At 42.0% G+C, this 20,963-nt stretch overlaps 1 long non-coding RNA gene across 2 annotated transcripts in view; it reads right to left on the bottom strand.

The window, feature by feature from the left end:
* LOC146856777 (uncharacterized) overlaps positions 1-20,963 on the bottom strand; it is a 923,944-nt gene that overhangs the window by 380,015 nt on the left and 522,966 nt on the right. For both annotated transcript variants that reach the window (XR_014979499.1, XR_014979500.1), the window contains exon 3: positions 17,204-17,320. This is a non-coding gene — a long non-coding RNA (uncharacterized LOC146856777). The remainder of the gene's footprint in view (positions 1-17,203; positions 17,321-20,963) is intronic.

Below are 20,963 nucleotides of genomic sequence, written 5' to 3'. Positions count from 1 at the left end.
TCTTGACTTAACCTCTTCGGTGCCCGTGACGAGCTGGACTCGTCATGGGCCGCGGTGGCGCTGTGCCCATGACGAGTCCAGCTCGTCACAAACCCCGCCCGCTAATGTAACGGCCGGCACAGGGCGGGGAAAGGGGCGGGCACCGAAGGGGTTAAAAGGGCCACGGCAGACATGTTGTGTGTGATTAGCAAGGAAGTCCCTGTGCTAATGTAGCACCCTGCCCTGAGGACCAGCCTCATGAAGTTTTGGGGTGGGAGACCATGCCGAAGGCCAGCGATAGATCCAGTAACACTAACATTCCTGCATCTAAAGAGCCTTATGTTATTGGGTAACAGCCAAGAGAGCAGTCTCATTACTGTGTAACTCTCTGAAACCCAATTGAGAGGGGTCTAAGATCTTATGCTCCTCGAGAAAAGATAAGAGCTGTTTATTAACACATCCTTCAAGAGCTTTTGCAAGTAGAGGTAACAGCGAAATCAGTCTGTAATAAGAGAGGACATCAGGGTTAGCTGAGGGTTTTTTAAGAAGCAGAGATACTTGAACACACTTCCATTCCTATTTAGCCGTCGCCAATGAGGAATTGAAGATATCCCTGACTGCTGGTGCCAAACAGTGTACTAAGCTGGCCATTGTCCCAGAGGGACATCAATCCTGGGGGGAGCCAGATTAGGCAAGAGCAAACATCTTCTGCACTTGAGCTACAGAGCAGCATTCAAAAACTAGCAGGCTAGCCGTGGCATCAAGGTGCCTTTCAGATCCCTTTCAGATCATTCAGGATTGGCTAAAAAGTTCTTATAAATTGTGTTAACGTTACCTACAAAAAAGTCAGCTAAGTCGTCACAAAGATTTTGGGAATTCACAATGGTGAAGACACAAGCATGAAGTTTCCTAAAGCTATTAAGTGCTCTATTTAACTTTAGTGGAATTGCCCACATTGCCAATCGTGGAGGTAAGATGTGCTTTCCGTACAGCCTTGATCATGTTATGACATATGTCTAGCCTAGTCAGATATTCTGCATTATCCTCTGAGGATTTAGCAGGATGCCATCTGCGGTCTAGCCTTTTGCAAGTCGGCTTTTCCTGACGCAGGGTGTCAGTGTACCAGGTAGGTCTATTTCTGGAATAGATGTGCATACATTTTTTGGAAGGATCAATTTGATCAAGAATGGTTGTGAGGGAGTCATGGTAAGCAGACAGAGCCGATTCAACATCCAGGTAGGATGCAAATGAGGGGACCTAAAAGATCTCATTAAAGGAGGCTGGGGTGAACAATTTCCAGAGGCGCTGAGGTCTATTAACCTCCTTCCTAGGTTTTACTGGGGCACTCTTACATGGGATAATAAACTTGATTAGATGATCATCCAGCCAAGTAGTAGGAAGTGGAGGTTCACGTTACTTCCAAAACATTAGTCAAAATGTAATACAGCATGTGTCCAGCCTTATGCATGGAGCCTGACATTGTTTGCTTCAGCTTTAATGTCTCCAGGTCTGCTAAAAGTTGAATTACTCCTTGATCATCAGTGTTCTCACCATGACAATTAAAATCACATAATAATAGGAACTTGTTAGAGGCTAGTACATGCAGTGCAATATAATAAATTAGGGCCTGACTTAAATCTTTCTTGGCACCAGGAGGGCGATAAATTAGGGCTCCCCTCCAAACCTTTGTAACAGAGATTATAATTTTAAAAATATCTATCTCTAGCCAACCTGAGCATAGGGTATTAATCAGTTCAACCCTTAGAGAATCTCAAAAGACAATACCAATGCTATCCCCAATGGGCTATGTCCTATCTGTTTTAACCAGTGAGTAATGCTCTGGTATTGCTAGAAGATTACAGGGGACAGCGGAGTCACTGAGCGAAGTCTCTGTAAAGAAACAGTTTGCGATTATGTGACAAAATAAAATCACATATCTCTATGGCATGTTTGGCCATAGACCTGATATTGCAATATACACCGTCTATACTCATCGGGTTGTCCTTGTGGTGAGGGGGTTGACATGAGTGATCTGAGTGCAAGTTTCTCCAGAGGAAGGGGAGGGCGAATGCAATATTGATGGCAATCTTCCAATTCCTGAATCTCCTGGCGGGATGTATGATGCGACATCGCAAACGTTTACATCGCATCCCTTTACATCGGGGTCTTCACATCGCATGCACACGTACAACGCAGTCTTTCACCACGCAAACCATTACTTAGCGTACGCATTCAAAGACATGCAAAACACATTTACAACACACACAAACACCCCGCATGGTTTAGCATCGCGATTTTTCCCCAAATACCCCCCAACATAACACACACTCGCCTAAAGCCTAAAAAAGTACCCTACACTTCCCTAAACCCTAAGGCCTAACCCCTAATACACTACGCTAAACACACTGCCCTAAACCCTAAACACGACACTGTCAGCAGAATCCCCAGCCACTGCCCTAAACCCTAAACACTAATCTCCAGACACTGCCCTAAACCCTACACTGTCATCACAATCCCCAGCCACTGCCCTAAACCCTAAACACTGTTCTAAACCCTAATGTCCACACACTGCCCTAAACCCTAAACTTTAAGCCCCCTTACCTTTTTCTCCTCGCGTCGACCCGGTGCTCCTCCGCCTCTTTCCCGGTGCTTGTCCGTGCCGCCCGCCTCGCGTCCATTACACCACATACGATCTAAAAGCGTATGCGTGGTGAATGCGCATGCGGTGTAATGGTGCGCGGCATAATGGTCTGCGTCCTAACGTCGCTTGCGTTGTAACGCTTGCGACGTAAATGCATGTGACCTAACGCATGCGTTGCAATGGATGTCTCCCTCCTGGCGCAGTTAAACAGGAGAGTTTGCATTTCTTGCAGGAGGCTAGGCCCTCCAATGATGTAAACCATTGATTGCAGCGTAATGAGGAGTGAATAGCCTATACATTCCCTAACTGAGTTTGTTTAAGATCATTAGAGGAGTACTTCTTCACCATGTGGGTGGCTAAGGTGAGCAAGATCTATAAGAAAACTGCCAAGGATCCTGGCTTCTGGGCCCGTTTATTCGCCGACTGGTGCAGACAGGCTTGCCTTTGGCACACCTTCAGTGTCGGCAGTGCATCTGCGTACAGAAGCTGCTTATATGTGGCTTTGGTGATTGGAGTCCTACACCTAGACCGCTGACCTGCCCATGAAGGTGGCGGTCTAGTGGCTCATAGGAGTAGAGTATTGCCTGGAAAGACCAGCTCTCTCCACAACAAATGCCAATCAGCTGCAGCAGATCTGAGAGTGCGAGAAAGCAGCCACACAATTCCAACAAATGAGGATGATTCTAAGGTAGGGTGGAAAACACACACACACGTAAAATCAGGTGACAACGAATTTAAAAACAATTAGATGCCCCTTTCCTGAGCAGTGCTGCGCGTCTGCAGCTGCTTATATGAGGCTTTGGTGATTAGAGCCCAGCACTAAGACTACCGCCCTGCCCAAGATGGTGGCTATCTAGTGGCTCACAGGGGTAGTGGATTGCCTGGAAAGACCAGCTCTCTCCGCAACAAATGGCAATCAGCCACGACAAACCAGGGAGCAAGGGAAGGCAGCCACACAATCCCAACAAATGCGGGATGAATGTAAGGTATGGCTCAACAACACACATACACATAAAATCAGATGACAAAGTGTTCTTCTAAAAATAGATACCCCTTGCCTTGTTATATTCCTGAGTTAGGACCATGTAGCAAAGCAGGTCATTTCTTTTAAGTTCAAAATAATTTTATTAAAGAGATATTGAGGTGACTAAACACAATATGCACTATAAATCGTACATCAGCACATTCCAAGCTCATTATATAGTAAGTAAAAGAATTGGACAAATAATATAAAATTGAAACAAAAGAATGCAAAGTAAGTGGGACATATATGCCTTCTAGGAACATAAAAGAAACTTATGGAACTATTAGGGAGTTCAGGGTGGTTTAGGAACCTCCTGTTGAGAAGGCTTTAGTAAAGAACATTGTTTAGAACTGTATCAATAAATATTGTGACAGGCGACCACAAGTCAGCACGTTTTGTAGCCAAGTGAGGAGGGTATACAAAGGCAGTATCTAACCTGTGATTATGGCAAACAGTGTACTACCAAGCCCTATATGAAATTTTCGAAAAATCTTTCCAATTGACAGTTATTTGTTGAAAGGCAATCGCCAATAATAAATCAATAATCTTGACATTAAGTGAAACATCGTCCCAAATGGAAGAAACACTGCCTAAGAAGATATGAATAAAAGAAAGGAAATTTAGTGTCGTAAATTAGGTTAATTTGAGACCATACTTGTTTCCAAAAACTGTGTACTTGTGAGCAAGTAAAGAACATATGAAATAGGTCAGTGTTGGGAGGAGAGCAGGTCCAACATGTATCTGGAGTGGATGAGAAACGTTTACATAGGGTAGCTGGTGTGAATAAAAGTTTGTTGTAAACAAAAAATAATGTTTGGGTGATATTTGCTGCTCTAGAGGCTTTACGTAATTTGGTCCATATGCCTTTCCGAAGTGATAATGGCAAACATGTAGTAAAATCTCGCTCCCATGCCTCTCAGTTTTTGTCTTCCGTCTATCGGTATCCATGCTTTGCAGGTAACTGTAAATAATAGAAGCCTTGGGTGTGGTCGTTAACAAGGCGTGAAGACTGGAGGAGGGTTGTAAGTTATTAGAGGTGTCGAGTGTAGTGGGAAAGTGGGAATAAGTTTCCAGCACAGTTTTTTTGAGTAAGTTATATTTATGGATAAAGGAGGTCGGTAAATTGAATAATGCATGAGCGTAACAAAGGGCATGAATTGTAATTCTGAGAATAGTTGATAGATCCATATCAAACCTCTTTTTCTCCAAATCTTCCAATAAAAAGGTTTATTTTGGATCAACAAATTTTTATTATGCCAAATTGTTGAGCTTAAAAAGGAATCTCTAGAATCGTGAGTAGAATGAGAAGGTAGATCAAGTAATTTGGAAGTGTGCTCTATTACGGGAGTTGAAATGGATTGTGGTTTGCGTGAAAAAGAAAGATATTCACGTAATGAGTAAGGAGATAAAAAGAGGCGTTCCGTTGGTTTCCAGAGAGGGCAGTCATCTGTAGAGTCAAGCAACCAAAGAGGCCTGACGCAATAAGAAAGCTCTCTGATAAGCCTGGAAATCTGGAAAATTAACTCCTTCTGATTTGGGGCGAATTCATTTTAGTAAAGACATTTGAGGTTTTTTATTGTTCCACAAGAAAGAGGATAAAATGGATTTAACTTTTAAAAATAATTTAGTTGTGATTGGGACTGGGATGTTCGAAATAGTGTATAAAACTATGGGCGATAACATCATCTTTATGGTGCCCAAGCGGCCCCACCAAGACAAATACAAAGGATGCCATTTAGAGGTCAATTCTGAGATCTTTTGAAGGCACTTATTCATACATAATGGTACCGTTTCCGAGATTGAAGATGTAAAGTGTAGGCCTAGAAATGTAATGTTATTTATACTCCATTTGAATTGAGAAGCCTGAAATTCTGAACTCAAAGTACGTTTTGTTAAAGGCAATATTTCGTATTTATCATTATTTAATTTGCATCCAGAAATGAGGGAGTAAGATTTCACCTCCGTTAAAAAAGCAAGAATTGATTCTTCTGGTCTGGACATAAAAAGTAAAATATCATCAGCATAGGCTGCAAGTTTGATGTGGACACTTGATATTTGAAACCCATAAATGCTGGGGTTTTGATGTAGTTTGGATAAAAATGGTTCAAGGTCCAAATTAAAGAGGAAAGGAGAAAGAGGACATCCTTGACGTACTCCTCTGCCCAAGTTAAAAAATGGGGAAATTAAGCCATTAGCACATACTGCTGCACGAGGGTTAGAGTAGAGGAGAGAGAATACATTTATAAAGTTGGAGCTAAATCCAAACCATTTAAGAGTATAAAATAAATATTTCCATTCAACTCTGTCAAAAGCCTTTTCTGCCAAAGAATGATTAAGATGTGATGATTTGGATAAAACATCAAAAAGAGCCGTGTATTGTCCGTAATGACTCGACCCTTGACAAAGCCAGATTGTTCTTTCCCTAGTAAATTTGGTAAATAGGAATCTAGACATATGGCTAAGGCTTTAGAAAAAATGTTGTAATCAATATTAACCAGTGAAATAGGTGTGTAGTTTTTGCAGTACTTGGAGTCTTTACCCTCCTTGGGAATTAGACAAATATGGGCTTCCGAAAATGAGCCAGAAGAATTATTTGAGGAAAAAAAGTTTTTTGTGAGTGTAATTTGGGTATTAAAAACCTAATGGGTATACAATTCAACAGTAAAACCATCTGGGCCAGGTGCTTTGTCTTTCTTAAGGTTTTGAAGAGCATTTAGGAGTTCCTGCTGGGAGAGATCAGATTCTAAGGGAGACAAATCCGGAGGTATCTGTTGAGGCTTTTGGATAATTTTATTTATTTATTTTTTCATACCACCTTTGTATGCAAAATAGTAGCCTGTTAACCAATCTGTGCCTCTCCAGGCTATTGCAGTGCTTCAATAACTCCTGCGCTCGTGCCCTTCCAGTGTCCTGGCTGCACAGACCACGCAGGTGTAATCATTGGACAGTAGGGGTTACCTGGTTGTGTCTCCATCCCAGATCTGGAAGGCCACCCAAATTTTAGAGCATGATTGTGTATTGGACTCCAAATCACTATCTGTTTTCGCCGTTCTTCTTACTGCTCGTAACCAGTCTATCCCTTGTGGTGGGGAGGGTTCAGTCCATTTCTTGCAGATTTCCCTCCTAGCAAGAAGGATTAAATAGTATAGCAAAGCCTGTTTATCCCCAATAATGTCATTACATTGCGGATCTGTTACCCCGAGCATTACTAATAAGGGGTTAACTTCGATGTTTGTATCAAGAATTTCATTAGTTATCCTACCAACCTCTGACCAATACTCTTCTAAAAGAGGGCATTCAATAAACATGTGCTTATCATCAGCACTGATCAATCCGCACCTACAGCATTTAGGGGGAATATCAGTTACAAACTTTGCTAATTTTTGTGGAGTCCAGTATAGTCTATTTGCCGTAAAAAAATGGTTTCTCTTCAAGTTTGCTGGTTTAACTGTTTTTTAAAGCAACTTGAAAGAGAGATGCCAAACTTTTTGTGGATCAGGAATCTGCATCACCTCCTCCCAGATTTTATAGGAGCTTTGATTTTTTCCTCCTCGGAGGTCAATAGTACATGATACCATCCGGTTATTTCCTTCTTTACTATATTTTCATTCTTTAATTTTATTTAAAACTCCCAGAGGCTTTTTGTTTCTAGTCTATTCGCTTCCCCCCAAGACTTCAGCTGAAGAAATTTGAACCGGGACAAAGATCCCCCTGTCTTACTCCATATAACTTCCCATGGTACCACTTCATTCATCACTATCAGATCCCCCCAGACCTCTATTCCTGCCCTCCTCAGTAGGACGCTCAATTGGTCCTTCAAAAATTCAGGCGTACCGGGAGAGTCCCATATTGGGGCCTCCCCTGAATAATAACCAATTCCTAACATATTCCTAATCTTAACCCACAAAGTCAAAGCTGCCTTCAGCATTTTTAATTTTATTGTTTTAAAAAATTTCTGTGCGCCAAACTTGAACAAAAATCCTTTCCCTCCCCACTCTTTAATCATTTCTTCACACAACCCACCCCACACCCGGTGCCCTGTTGTACATAGTAAGATTCTACAGTTTTTGAACTGGAATGCCATGCAGTATAATTTTACATCTGGTAATGCAAGCCCTCCTTCTGCCAATCTACGTCTAAGTTTTTTCCAAGATATACGTGCTCCCCTATCTGCCCAAACAAAACTTCCCAGTTTACCCTGTACTCTATCTATTAGCCTACTTGGGAAAGATGAAGGTATACAATTAAATAAAAATGTGAGTTTAGGGAGAATGACCATTTTGATCAAATTAACCCTTCCGTATATCCTCAGAGGAAGATTCTTCCATCTTTCCAAAATTTTTACAATTTCCTTTGTAATTCTTTCCAAATTATATTGCGGAACATTCTGCAATTCATTGAGGATGTTAATACCTAGATATCTGATCTCGGTCTGTACACTCCCTTTCCAATCCGGGGTGTTCATACACATAATCCCGGTTTTGTCTCTGTTTACCAAGTACCCAGACAAGGCCCCAAAGTCATCCGCCAATTGCTCAACTCTTGGGATCGTTATAACCGGATCTGATGTAAATATGAGTAAGTCGTCTGCATACAATGACATTTTTTTCTCAAATATTCCTATACGAAAAGCCTTCACCTGGGTATCTTGACGGAGCGCCTGGGCAAATGGCTCAATATATAAATCGAATAACAGGGGAGAAATTGGGCAGCCCTGTCTCGTCCCTCTAGTAATCTCAAAACTTTTAGTAAGGTCTCCATTTAGAAGAATTATAGCTGTAGAGTTGTTATATAGTGTTTTTAATGTAGCTATAAAGTGGGGTCCATACCCCAGATGGTCTAGGACTGCCCATAAGTATTCCCAACAGACTCGATCGAACGCCTTGGCGGCGTCCAGCGCGACCACCGCCGAGGGGACAGATCTTTCTGTCGCTATATCGATACATCCTATTAGTTGTTGGGTTAACTCGCACATTTGCCTTCCAGGGATAAACCCCTTCTGGTCCTCATGTATTAATTGAGGGATTACTCTAGATAGTCTCCCTGCCAAAATGCTGACAAAGATCTTATAGTCAGCATTTAGCAGGGAGATTGGCCTATAGGATTCTGCTTTAGTGGGATCCTTAGCAGGTTTCAAAATTAAAACCACAGAAGCTTCATGCCATGAATCTGGAGCCTGAACTTCCACTCGATATATCGGATTAAACAGCTTCTCCCAGCCAGGTAATATTTCATCAGCTATATTTTTATATACTTCTGCCGGGAGAGCATCTAGCCCTGCTCCCTTCCCATTCTTAGATTTTTGTATTGCTCCTTTTATCTCTTCTTTCGTAATTGGGGCTTCTAACATATCTTTCCCCTCTTTACTCAGTGATGGGAGATCGAGTGTACTAAGCCAGCATCTGGACTTTATAAGGTTTACAGTAATATTTTCTGAGTATAACTGTGAAAATATTGTAACTATATGATCCTGCATAGAATCCCAGCTGTTCATCTTTTCTCCTGTTTCGCTTTTTAACTCTTTAATATCATTTCTTGACCTTTCCACTCTCGCTTTGCATGCGAGCAAGGCTCCGGCTCTCTCCCCGTATTCAAATTCTTTTATATTCGCCGCTTGCCATCTAGCTTTACACTTTTGATTTATTTTCATTTTAAATTCCAATTGTACCTCATGCAACCTTTCTTCCGTCCTCGCTTGTTCTTCCTCTGAACTCATAGAATGTAAGGCCTCTTCTAACATCTCAATCTCCTTTTCAATATTCTCTAATTCTATGCGTGCTTTCCGATTTTCAGATGAGTTTAGGCTTTTTAAAATTCCTCTTATATACGCATTAAAGGCATCCCAAACAATATACGAGGCGGCAGTATCTTGGTTGTTAGCGAAATATTCCCTTGCTTCTTCCTTTAAGGCTTTCTCCACCCCCTCTTCTAATAATAATGCCTGTCTTAAAGTCCATCTCCTGAGTGGTTGTGGGCCCTGGGCTTGTACAGGTACCATTACTGGTGAATGGTGTGAAATGTGGACAGGGAGATGTTCAATCTTCTTAACATTTGCTGAAAATTATCTTTCAGCTAAAAAGTAGTCAAGTCTTGAAAAGTGGTGGTGTTTTTTGCTATGGTATGTGTAGCCCCTTGTCTTACCCTTCAAATGCCTCCATACATCTACTAGATTAAAATCAGATATAATATTTTTTCAAAACATTCCTCATCCTAGGGACAGATATGTTCTCTCTTTTTGTAGACCTATCTAACACAGGATCTAATAACACATTAAAATCGCCGCCTAGGATTACGGGAACTGAAGTTGCTGCCATCCTCAATTCTAAAGCAACAATATATTGGGAATTATCCTCATTAGGGCCATAGTAGCGGATACATAAGAAATCCATATCAGCGCACCTGACTTGGGCTAAGGCCCACCTACCTGAACTGTCTGTACTTGACTCTCTCATTTCTATACCACAACCGCTCTTAATCAGAATAGCCACACCCTTACAACAAAATGATTGATCTGAGGCGACAACATTTTGCAGCCAACCGCACTTCCCGAACAATTCCTACTTTCGTTTGCCAGGAGATGCGTCTCATGTAGCATCATTACCTGTGCCTGGCTTTGCTTTAGATACTCAAGTATTCGCCTCTGTCTAAGTTTAGATCTCATACCATTCACGTTCCAGGTAAGAATTTTAATACTCTGGACTTTAATCAAACTCATCTTCCTTGATAGGTTCTTCTCCTGGTTTCAGTCTTATTCTAAAAAAAATGACCCTGCATACATGGTGTTGAGAACTTTTTTTTTTCCTTTTTTCCCATTGCTCCCCACCCGTGCTCCCCAACCACTCCCCCTCCCCTCCACTACTGTCCGCCCCCCGAGGAACCCTCCCTACTTTAATAGGCATAACAATGCCTATAGACGGACAGACGGGAGGAATTAACATGCAACTTATTTATACATTGTTAAAATGCTGGAGAGCTAGAAAGCCATTTCTAACTTTGAGCGTTCGCATCACACATTTTACTTATCAATGCCTCAAAATCTTCTACTGAGCGATAATTATACATTTTGTTATTCCACATTATACGGAGCATAGCGGGAAATTTTAACTGGACTTTCGCTCCCAGCCTTCTAAGCTCTCCCATCTTCCCGCCTAACTCCCACTGTTTTTGTTCTGTAACCCTGCATACGTCGGACCTTGCCCGGAAGGAAAAACCATTAACCAGATATGGTCCATTTTTTAGGGCTCTATTTAATATCTCCTCCTTGATGTTATAGGAAAAAAAATTTACCAGAATCTTTCTGGGTTTAGTTTTCTGTGGATTACGGCGAAACGGCTCTCTGTGCACCCTCTGTATTTCACTCTCAAGATTAATCTCCACCTTATCCTTCAGAATCGTTTCTCGAAGCAGGCCGATAATAAAGGCCTTCATGTCTGCCCCTTCTTCATTTTCAGGAATATTTAAAAATCTTATGTTATTCCTTCGAGAATGATTCTCAATTCTTTCTATATCATCTCTTAGCATCTGGTTTTGTTTCCCCAGATTAGAGATCTCAGTTGTGTTTTTCACAACATCCTGTCTAACAGCGCTGACTTCTTCCTCCAGGATTTTTGTACGAGTCGTGACCTCATCCAATTTCTGGGCCAATAGTGAGCAGGATGCTTGTATACTTATTTGGTTAGCTTCTGACACCTCAAAGCGCTCTTTAATATCCTTCTTCAGCTCCAATAGAATATTAGCCAATGAGGATATTTGTACAGCAAGTTGTCCACACATGACACCATCTACCTTGGTTGCTTAACAGTCGGTATATGTAGAATAGATCTTCTCCCCTATCCAACATGTCCGCCACAGTTGTTTGCGATACCATGTGACCTAACGTCTTACGTGATCGCTACGGTGACGCGTCACGCCCACACCACACCCCCGTTGACGTCACAAAGCAGGAAACTGCAGGTATATCTCTCCGGGTTACTCACTCGCAGTCACCACCCCGGTTCCTGGCGGTTTTGGGTAGGTGTACAGCATAGCGTGATTCAACGCGGGTGAGTATTCCTTTGCTCCGCACTCCTGTCACTACACACTGCTCTCGTGAGCTACTCTGGGCCCGCCTGGTGAGCTTCTCCTCCGCCTGTACTCCGGCCGTACCCTCGGCCCCGATCAGACCGCCCAACACACTCCTTACTTTGCGGTTCTTTTCCGGTACCAGGGGGTCGCGCCATACACGGTTGAGTTACCACCCGGCACCCCGTCAGTGCCACTGACTACCGTATCACCTCTGTTTGATTCATTTTATTTTATTTTTGAGTTTGACTGATTGCCTGTCTCTCTTGCGTCTTGTCCCTATCCCCCATCCCGCTTTTTTGACGCTGTTCATTCCTACAGGACCCAACCGGTGTCCTCTAGTCACCGCCAGGACTGTTGCTAGCAATTTCTAGCAACCCACTAGGTGAGTCCGCAGCTACAATCCCTTGTCCATGAGTATTTTATTTCATTATTCTTCACAAAAATTTTTTAAACCAAAATGTTTTTACTGCACGCTCTTCCTTTGAACTATACACTGGGTGTCAATATACACCACATGCTATAATGATTAAGCAGTTGTTATATGCTCATATATTCAAACCTTAATTCTGTGGTTTTTAACTTGGTGATAATCCTTGTTGCTAATTAGAAGAGTACTGTTCAGAGTGTCATCTGGAATTATATTTTTTCTCACCCGTGTCCGCAGGCAATGCACCTGAAGACGTGGTAGGTAGCACACACCTCTCCACGTAGTGTAGATAGTTGCTTATGATCCTGAAGAAGTGCCTAGATCCTCCTGACACACGAGGCACGAAACATGTCGATCCATAGAGTAGAGCTTCATGATTAGACACCTTCTCTAGTACATTAGCCACTCTACACCATTTTTAACCGGGTAGTTTACCTTCCGAATAAATTATTGACAAGGACTAACTGACCCTTTTTAACCTCACTACTTCACACATCTACACATTTCAGGCCCCCTTACCCCCATGCACCAACCGGCAGGAACAGAAGATCCCCGATAAAGAGCCCCGGTTCGGGTGCCCGTCAAGGATTGCAGCGCCGCCTTGACGAGGGGCAGAGCTCATATGATGAAGCATGACACCCAGCTTGCTGGGTGTGTGAGAGCTCTAGTTCAAACCAAGGGAATTTCCCAAGTTACCACTAGGCCGTTTTGATGGCATTCACTTCCTGAACTAACTCTTCTATGCACCAGAGGAACTTTGTACCCTTTTTTGTTCATGTGTAGCCCCTTGTCTTACCCTTCAAATGCCTCCATACATCTACTAGATTAAAATCAGATATAATATTTTTTCAAAACATTCCTCATCCTAGGGACAGATATGTTCTCTCTTTTTGTAGACCTATCTAACACAGGATCTAATAACACATTAAAATCGCCGCCTAGGATTACGGGAACTGAAGTTGCTGCCATCCTCAATTCTAAAGCAACAATATATTGGGAATTATCCTCATTAGGGCCATAGTAGCGGATACATAAGAAATCCATATCAGCGCACCTGACTTGGGCTAAGGCCCACCTACCTGAACTGTCTGTACTTGACTCTCTCATTTCTATACCACAACCGCTCTTAATCAGAATAGCCACACCCTTACAACAAAATGATTGATCTGAGGCGACAACATTTTGCAGCCAACCGCACTTCCCGAACAATTCCTACTTTCGTTTGCCAGGAGATGCGTCTCATGTAGCATCATTACCTGTGCCTGGCTTTGCTTTAGATACTCAAGTATTCGCCTCTGTCTAAGTTTAGATCTCATACCATTCACGTTCCAGGTAAGAATTTTAATACTCTGGACTTTAATCAAACTCATCTTCCTTGATAGGTTCTTCTCCTGGTTTCAGTCTTATTCTAAAAAAAATGACCCTGCATACATGGTGTTGAGAACTTTTTTTTTTCCTTTTTTCCCATTGCTCCCCACCCGTGCTCCCCAACCACTCCCCCTCCCCTCCACTACTGTCCGCCCCCCGAGGAACCCTCCCTACTTTAATAGGCATAACAATGCCTATAGACGGACAGACGGGAGGAATTAACATGCAACTTATTTATACATTGTTAAAATGCTGGAGAGCTAGAAAGCCATTTCTAACTTTGAGCGTTCGCATCACACATTTTACTTATCAATGCCTCAAAATCTTCTACTGAGCGATAATTATACATTTTGTTATTCCACATTATACGGAGCATAGCGGGAAATTTTAACTGGACTTTCGCTCCCAGCCTTCTAAGCTCTCCCATCTTCCCGCCTAACTCCCACTGTTTTTGTTCTGTAACCCTGCATACGTCGGACCTTGCCCGGAAGGAAAAACCATTAACCAGATATGGTCCATTTTTTAGGGCTCTATTTAATATCTCCTCCTTGATGTTATAGGAAAAAAAATTTACCAGAATCTTTCTGGGTTTAGTTTTCTGTGGATTACGGCGAAACGGCTCTCTGTGCACCCTCTGTATTTCACTCTCAAGATTAATCTCCGCCTTATCCTTCAGAATCGTTTCTCGAAGCAGGCCGATAATAAAGGCCTTCATGTCTGCCCCTTCTTCATTTTCAGGAATATTTAAAAATCTTATGTTATTCCTTCGAGAATGATTCTCAATTCTTTCTATATCATCTCTTAGCATCTGGTTTTGTTTCCCCAGATTAGAGATCTCAGTTGTGTTTTTCACAACATCCTGTCTAACAGCGCTGACTTCTTCCTCCAGGATTTTTGTACGAGTCGTGACCTCATCCAATTTCTGGGCCAATAGTGAGCAGGATGCTTGTATACTTATTTGGTTAGCTTCTGACACCTCAAAGCGCTCTTTAATATCCTTCTTCAGCTCCAATAGAATATTAGCCAATGAGGCCTCTGTCTCTAATGCTCTTCCTTCTGGAGTGTTTATACAATCTGGGTTATCCCTATTTGATTCTGGGGTTGATTCTGGGGTTGGCGCAAACGATTGTAGTGGTAATAGCACTTCCGACTCTTCAACTGCTGTTAAGACTGAGTATTTATTACTGATTTGAATTGTTATAATATCCTGTTGTACGACCCCCATCTCCCCTCCTAAAACACTAGAAGGACCTTTTCCTGTAGCAACTTCAATATCATTAACTTCCGGCAAATTAGCTTCACGCACCCTTATATCTTTAGGTATGCACTCTTCAGGATAAGAACTTGCGCCTGCCGCTTTATCCTTCTGCATATTTGGGAGTACATGAAAAAAAGATTTAAGTGAGGGAGTCACTTTTACTCTTGCAGTTGGAAGGGAGGATTTCCTTATATTCCTTCCCTCGCTGGTTTTCCTAACAGTCCCCTGGTCCCTTTTGTTTGAAGGGACCCCCCCCCCGTCGCCCTCTTTTTGCTTTAGTTACAGTCTTTTCCCCTTGTGGTAAATCGAGCAGAGTATCCGATAAAGTGGGAAGAAAACTCTTACCTCCGATGTTTCTGGTCCTTAGCGTGTACCTGGATGGTGCCTCACCTTCCTTAAGGGTCTCTCTCTCCATAAGCAGGGGACTTCCTCCCCTCTCTCTTAGGCCACACGTCTGCACCGCCAACTCTCTACTCGAGCCTTTCCTCTCACTTCCCAGCTGTAGCAGGGAAACCCTGCTTGTTCTGCCTCTGCCACCAAGGCCGGCCCACCAGATCCACCAGAGGCTCCCTGCTGCCTTTCCCCAGCGCGACAGCTGCGCTTCGTGCTGCACTCCCCGGCGTCTTTCTGACTTCCAAACAAGCTCCGTAAGCATTGTCTGGTATGTGCCTCTTTTTTTCCTTTAACAATCAAATTTCCCGCTATGTTTCCACCCCCATAGTGCCGTTCCTTACGCTCGCTTGCTCACACACCAGCTCTCGAGCAAAGCAAGATCCTCCGGACTGCCGCCCACGGACGCTAGCATCTAGCAAGTGGCCGCCATGTTCCCCACCGCAAATGAGGCTTTTGGATATTAGAAAAGAATTGTGATAATGAGTGATCTGCAGGTTGGGTTTCTGAAGAATATAAGGATTTGTAAAAAAGAGAAAATTTGTTTAAAATTTCGGCATCTTTGAACTTTAAGACTGAATGCTCATCGAAGACAGAGTCAATGTTTAATTTGTTTTGGCGGATCTTTTGCGTTAGATTTTAATAAGTAAAGTGAGGCATCTTCTGTTGACTTTTTATTAAATTTCAATTTAGCATTAATAAGGGCTTTTAAACATTCCTCCGAGTGAGATGTGTAATATGAGTGTTCTAGTGCCTTAATATCTTGGAGGAGATCTGTGATAATCTTACGTGCAGATTTTCGTTTCTTTGCAACAAAGCCTATATAGAGTCTCGTGCTGACGCCTTAAAGGCATCCCAAATAATCGCGAGTGATAAGGACTTTGTATGGTTCCTCTCAGTAATCAGTAGAGAAGGAAAGAAAAGATGCAGAGAATTTGGGATCTAAGAGGAGAGCATTGTTAATACGCCATCTTCTGGGAGCGTCATTCCTGGGCAGTATGTCAAAGCCAATGGAAATGGGTGCATGATCTGATAGGAGAATAGGACCGATTTCTGCAAATGTGATGGGTTGCGAAATATTATGGGAGACAAATACATAGTCAATTCTTGATTGAGTATGATGTGTTGAGGAATAGAAGGAGTATTCTCTGGTGGTTGGATTCCAGAGACGCCAAGCGTCAAGCAATTTATGTTGAGATACAGTGTGAGTAAAAGATTGATGTGGTTTATTGGGGATAAAAGGCACTTTAGAATTCCTATCTAAAAAGGGATCTAACACTTGGTTACAGTCTCCAGCTATAATAAAATTATCCTCAATGCAATTAGAAATTCGTTTGGTCAAATCAGACCAGAAGGAGGCATCTCCACCTGTAGGTGCATAAACATTGAGAAGAGAAACTGGAACACCTTTTAGTGACAATTTAACAATACGCCATCTCCCTTCAACATCTGTTTCTTGCGACAGTAATGTGACTGGAAGAGATTTACGACACAATATCACAACTCCATTTCGCATCCATCCCCAGGAGAAAAATAAGCCTCACCTACCCAACCCCTTTTCAATTTCAAAGATGCAATATCCGTAAGGTGTGTTTCTTGTAAAAAAACAATATCAGCGTTTAACTTGCCTAAGTGTGACAAAACCCTCTGTCTCTTAATAGGAGAATTTAATCCCCTAATGTTCCATGAGACTAACTTAAGTGGCATAAAATATTAAAACAGAGTACAAATAATAGTTTAAAATAGCAGTCCAATTAAAAAAAGTGGAATAATCAACAATAAAAGAGTCCGAACTTGTAATACTAAAGTCCAATTCAATGCAAGAATATTGTAAAGCGTTAAAAGCGAGACGAGAAAATAGGAGGAATGAAATGAGCGTAGAACAGTGAGAATCACAGAAAATGGGTAAGCAAAAACAGGAATGGAAAGAGAGAAAAGTCACATGAGAAAGAATAAGTGTAAAAGTTAGATGATAAAGGAAGTAGATAGAAGAATATGTTGCAAAACACAAAACAAAAGCCAAAACGAATAACATACCAACAGATAACATACCTACAAAAGGAAAACTCAGGGAAATACGTGGGGGATGGAACCACAGGGAGAAAGCGCCACATTCAGGATCAGCCAAACGAAGGATCCAGGAGAAACCACGATACAGGGGTGAAAAATCTGTGAGGACGATGAATAATAAGGATTAGGATAAGCATTAGAACATACAATTAGGATATATGTTGGATCAATCAAAAACAGGAACATCAACAAAAACATTTACCAACTTGATAAAAAATGTAGCTTTTGAAAACAGCAAATATAACAAGAACCATAGAAAAACATTACTTAAATAACAAGATACTGTGAAAAAGAGACCAGAGATTGTAGAACCTGTAAAGGAAGTAGAATTCAATCAAGTATTTGACAAAGAAGAGGGCCCAGAGGAATCCATAACAACTGTTTTACAAGAGTTTATGAAGCTTTGTAGACATGTCGGACTTTTGTACGTCGTTGTTCTGTTGTTGTACGTAACTTTGAAAAGACATGGATGAAAAAGGCCATATCGGGCTCCCATGGAACGTAAATCAGCTCTCATGTTGAGAAAAGCCTTACGTCTATTAGCAGTAGCTTTGGCATAGTCTTGTGAGAAAACTAAAGCCGATCCTGACCGTGTAATTCTTGGAGAAGCTTTGACCGCTGAGAGCACTTTCAACAAGTCTGTACATTCTAAGAAATATAAGATAACTCCTCTTGGTCTCTGTGAGGGGCTAGCATGAGATGGAGTACGCCCCAACCTGTGAGCTCGTTGAATTTTAAGTTGAGTCCCTTCTGGCATGTGAAGTAACTTAGGGAGAAATGATTTAAAGAAAGTGAGTATGTCAGAACCTTCAAGTCCTTCTGCCAGGCCGTAGATACGCAAATTATTCCATCTGTTGCGGTTTTCAAGATCCTCAACCTGTTTCTGAAGTGTAGAGACCTGAGAATGTAGTTGAGAAACACTTACACATATCTCTTTTAAGGAAGAAACGGTATTCTCGACTACAGAAACCCTCGTGTCTAGTTGAAACCAATTATCCGTCAAGATTTGCAACTTGGCGTTAGTGTCTTCCATAAAAGGTCGAAGGGCTCTAATTTCATCAAGCAATAGTTCCATAGAGACAGGCGAGACTGACTTAAGTGGTGAAAGAGGGTCTTTTTTTAGACTTCTAGTGATAGATTTCCCAGGAGCTCCAGAGGAAGGATCCATAGTTGGTATTGAGTGCTGCGGCGTGGATAATAAAGAATCTTCAAACTTAGAAAATTCGGTGAAAATGTTTGAATTTTTTATAAAAATATGCATCTTGAATGGAGAAGGACGAGTTACCTTTGTTGTGCCCATGTAACGCTAACCAAAAACTTCTTCTTCCAGTCAGCGGTAAGAAAATTAAAAAAAAAAGTGCTCTCTGTGAGGGTTTACTGATGAACACAAACTGACCTCCAAACACAATCTTCACAACTCCTTCAGTGACTTATTGACAGCAATACATAACATCGTATTCCGCCACACTGAGGAGAAATCCAGCCTTTATCAGAAACTGGAAAGCGTTGGATACATCAAAAAACAAACAGTGTAGGTATTGGTGGAAAATTCTGCACTTATTTCCATTCAGCATTATAAAAATGGAGAAAAAGTATGCTCTGTGAGGGTTTGGTAGAAGCGCAAAATGGCTGCCAAACCCATTCTCCACAAATCCTCCAGTAGTTCCAATTGCTTTCTATAACTTCATACCCCAGTGTAAAGAAGAGGCACTATGCATCATCAAATGCTGGGAAATATTGGGAAAGTCAAAGAAAAATGCTTTATAAAAAAGTTCAGTTGCGAGTAAATGAGCGCAGTGATAGTGGTGAAAATTCAAAATGGCGGCTGCGAAAATACGCGATCGATAGGGAGCTGAATTTTGAGAATAAAATTATTTGTTGGTGATGAATGAGAGAGCCGAGGGTCTCATGATGATCCTGTGAACTTCATCTGCTCATAACTGTCCTCCGTGAATCGCTGCTCGATCCAGAAGCGTGTTTTCTCCGAAATCCACCGGAGAGCGTCACCCGAGGGCTGCCATCTCCACTGGGCACCAAGCCACAGCCCAGCAGGTAATTTTTACATTGTCCTCACAAATAACATTTCCAAGCAATGAACTTTTGCATACATTTGCATGCACAACAATGTTGGATTTGTTTCTCTGAAACTAAACTTGTTTTACATCTAGCGTCTCACAACATTATTACAATGCCCTGAACATCATGTACAAGTTCTCCTTCATTACTACATACAAATGTCATCACAATCTTCATCCACGGGGCGACAGGGCTATCTACATATCCACAAAAAGGTGTCAAAGAAGGTTTATTTTAAATATTCGCGATAAACCTGAGACCACTAATTCTGAGGTTTTTGAGCATTTATTCTGCTTAGTTTTGATCATTCAAAAAGACATTCATAAATCAATTGGACATGCCTTTTAGAAGGAAACACCACATTAGTAAATCACACAATTGCAACACATTTGTATGCGTGATTTAGAACAATTTCTTTTAAAGGCAATGTGTTGCGAATATTTAAAATAAACCTCCCTTGACACCTTGCTGTGATTTTAATATTTGGGTGGTCCAGTCTGGGGAGTACAGGAACCAAGCCTTCCTTGTTTTCAGTATCTACATATCCACAGCATTACTAATCTATGCGTACATCGTATGGCTGCTTTTTATTATAAAAGATAATTTCCTGATAAATTCGTAGAGGAGGTACTTCTGCTGACACCGAGGGTCCTTGCATGCTGATAAATCACCACACAGCAACCTTACATCTCATGAGGGGCGCCCAGTTCATGACCAAGACGGGGTCCTTCACTCTATCCCGTCAGGTAATGGGCTGGATCATCCTTTGTGGGGGTTTTCTTGGCTCTATACCGACACACACTCTAGGTACACTTAGAGGTTTGCATAGTAGGTGTATGCTAGATTATTGCACTGTTTATATGCCTGCATATATACAATTGTTCAGCACCATGGTAGGACTATATCTACTATTTACGTTGTTGGTGCTTGTAATCACGTTTATCTGCTTCTGTCTACTTATCATTGCAGCACACGTACGTTATGCAAGAATAACATTGGTTCAATAAATATTATTGAAAACGTCCCACTGTGTATTCTCTGTATATCTCTCTGAGAATAAGTGAGCACGAGTGACTGAGCAAAAGAATCCATACTGTTTGCATGATTCCTGAGGAATCAGGGTTGTCATGTTCAGTGCTTGCCAGAACCCATTTGCTCCCTGGTAGGTTAGGTGGGCTTACAGTGGCACTCTGAGCTAGCTGGCCTATAGGCCAACATATCCTGCGGGGCTGTCTGGAATCAGCCTTGACACCAGGCCCTTAGTATATGGTGTCTGAACAATGTGCAGGTCCTATGGATTGGCAGGAACTACATGACAGCCTGTGCAGTGCAGTGCATCCGTGCCCTGCAGCTGATTATATGCTGCTTTGGTGAATGGAGCCCTGCACCTAGACTGCTGACCTACCGAAGATGGTGGCAGTCTAGTGGCTCACAGAAGTACTGGATTGCCTGGAAAGACCAGCTCTCTACGGAACAAACGGCAATCAGACGCAGTGGACTGAAGAGCGAGGGAAAGCCGCCATGCAATCCCAAGTAATGCGGGAGGAATCTAAGGTATGGCAAAACAACATACACACATAAAATCAGGTGACAGGGTGTTTTTCAAAAAAAGTAAAATGTCCCTTGCCTAAGCAGCGGTCCTCTCTATAGAGTATCCAGACACATC

This window comes from Triturus cristatus, chromosome 3_2 (genome assembly GCF_964204655.1).
Source record: "Triturus cristatus chromosome 3_2, aTriCri1.1, whole genome shotgun sequence".
In the NCBI taxonomy this organism is placed as follows: Eukaryota; Metazoa; Chordata; class Amphibia; order Caudata; family Salamandridae; genus Triturus; species Triturus cristatus.
The sequence above is the reverse complement of the archived record's forward strand: the minus strand, read 5'-3'. Positions and strand labels throughout refer to the sequence as shown.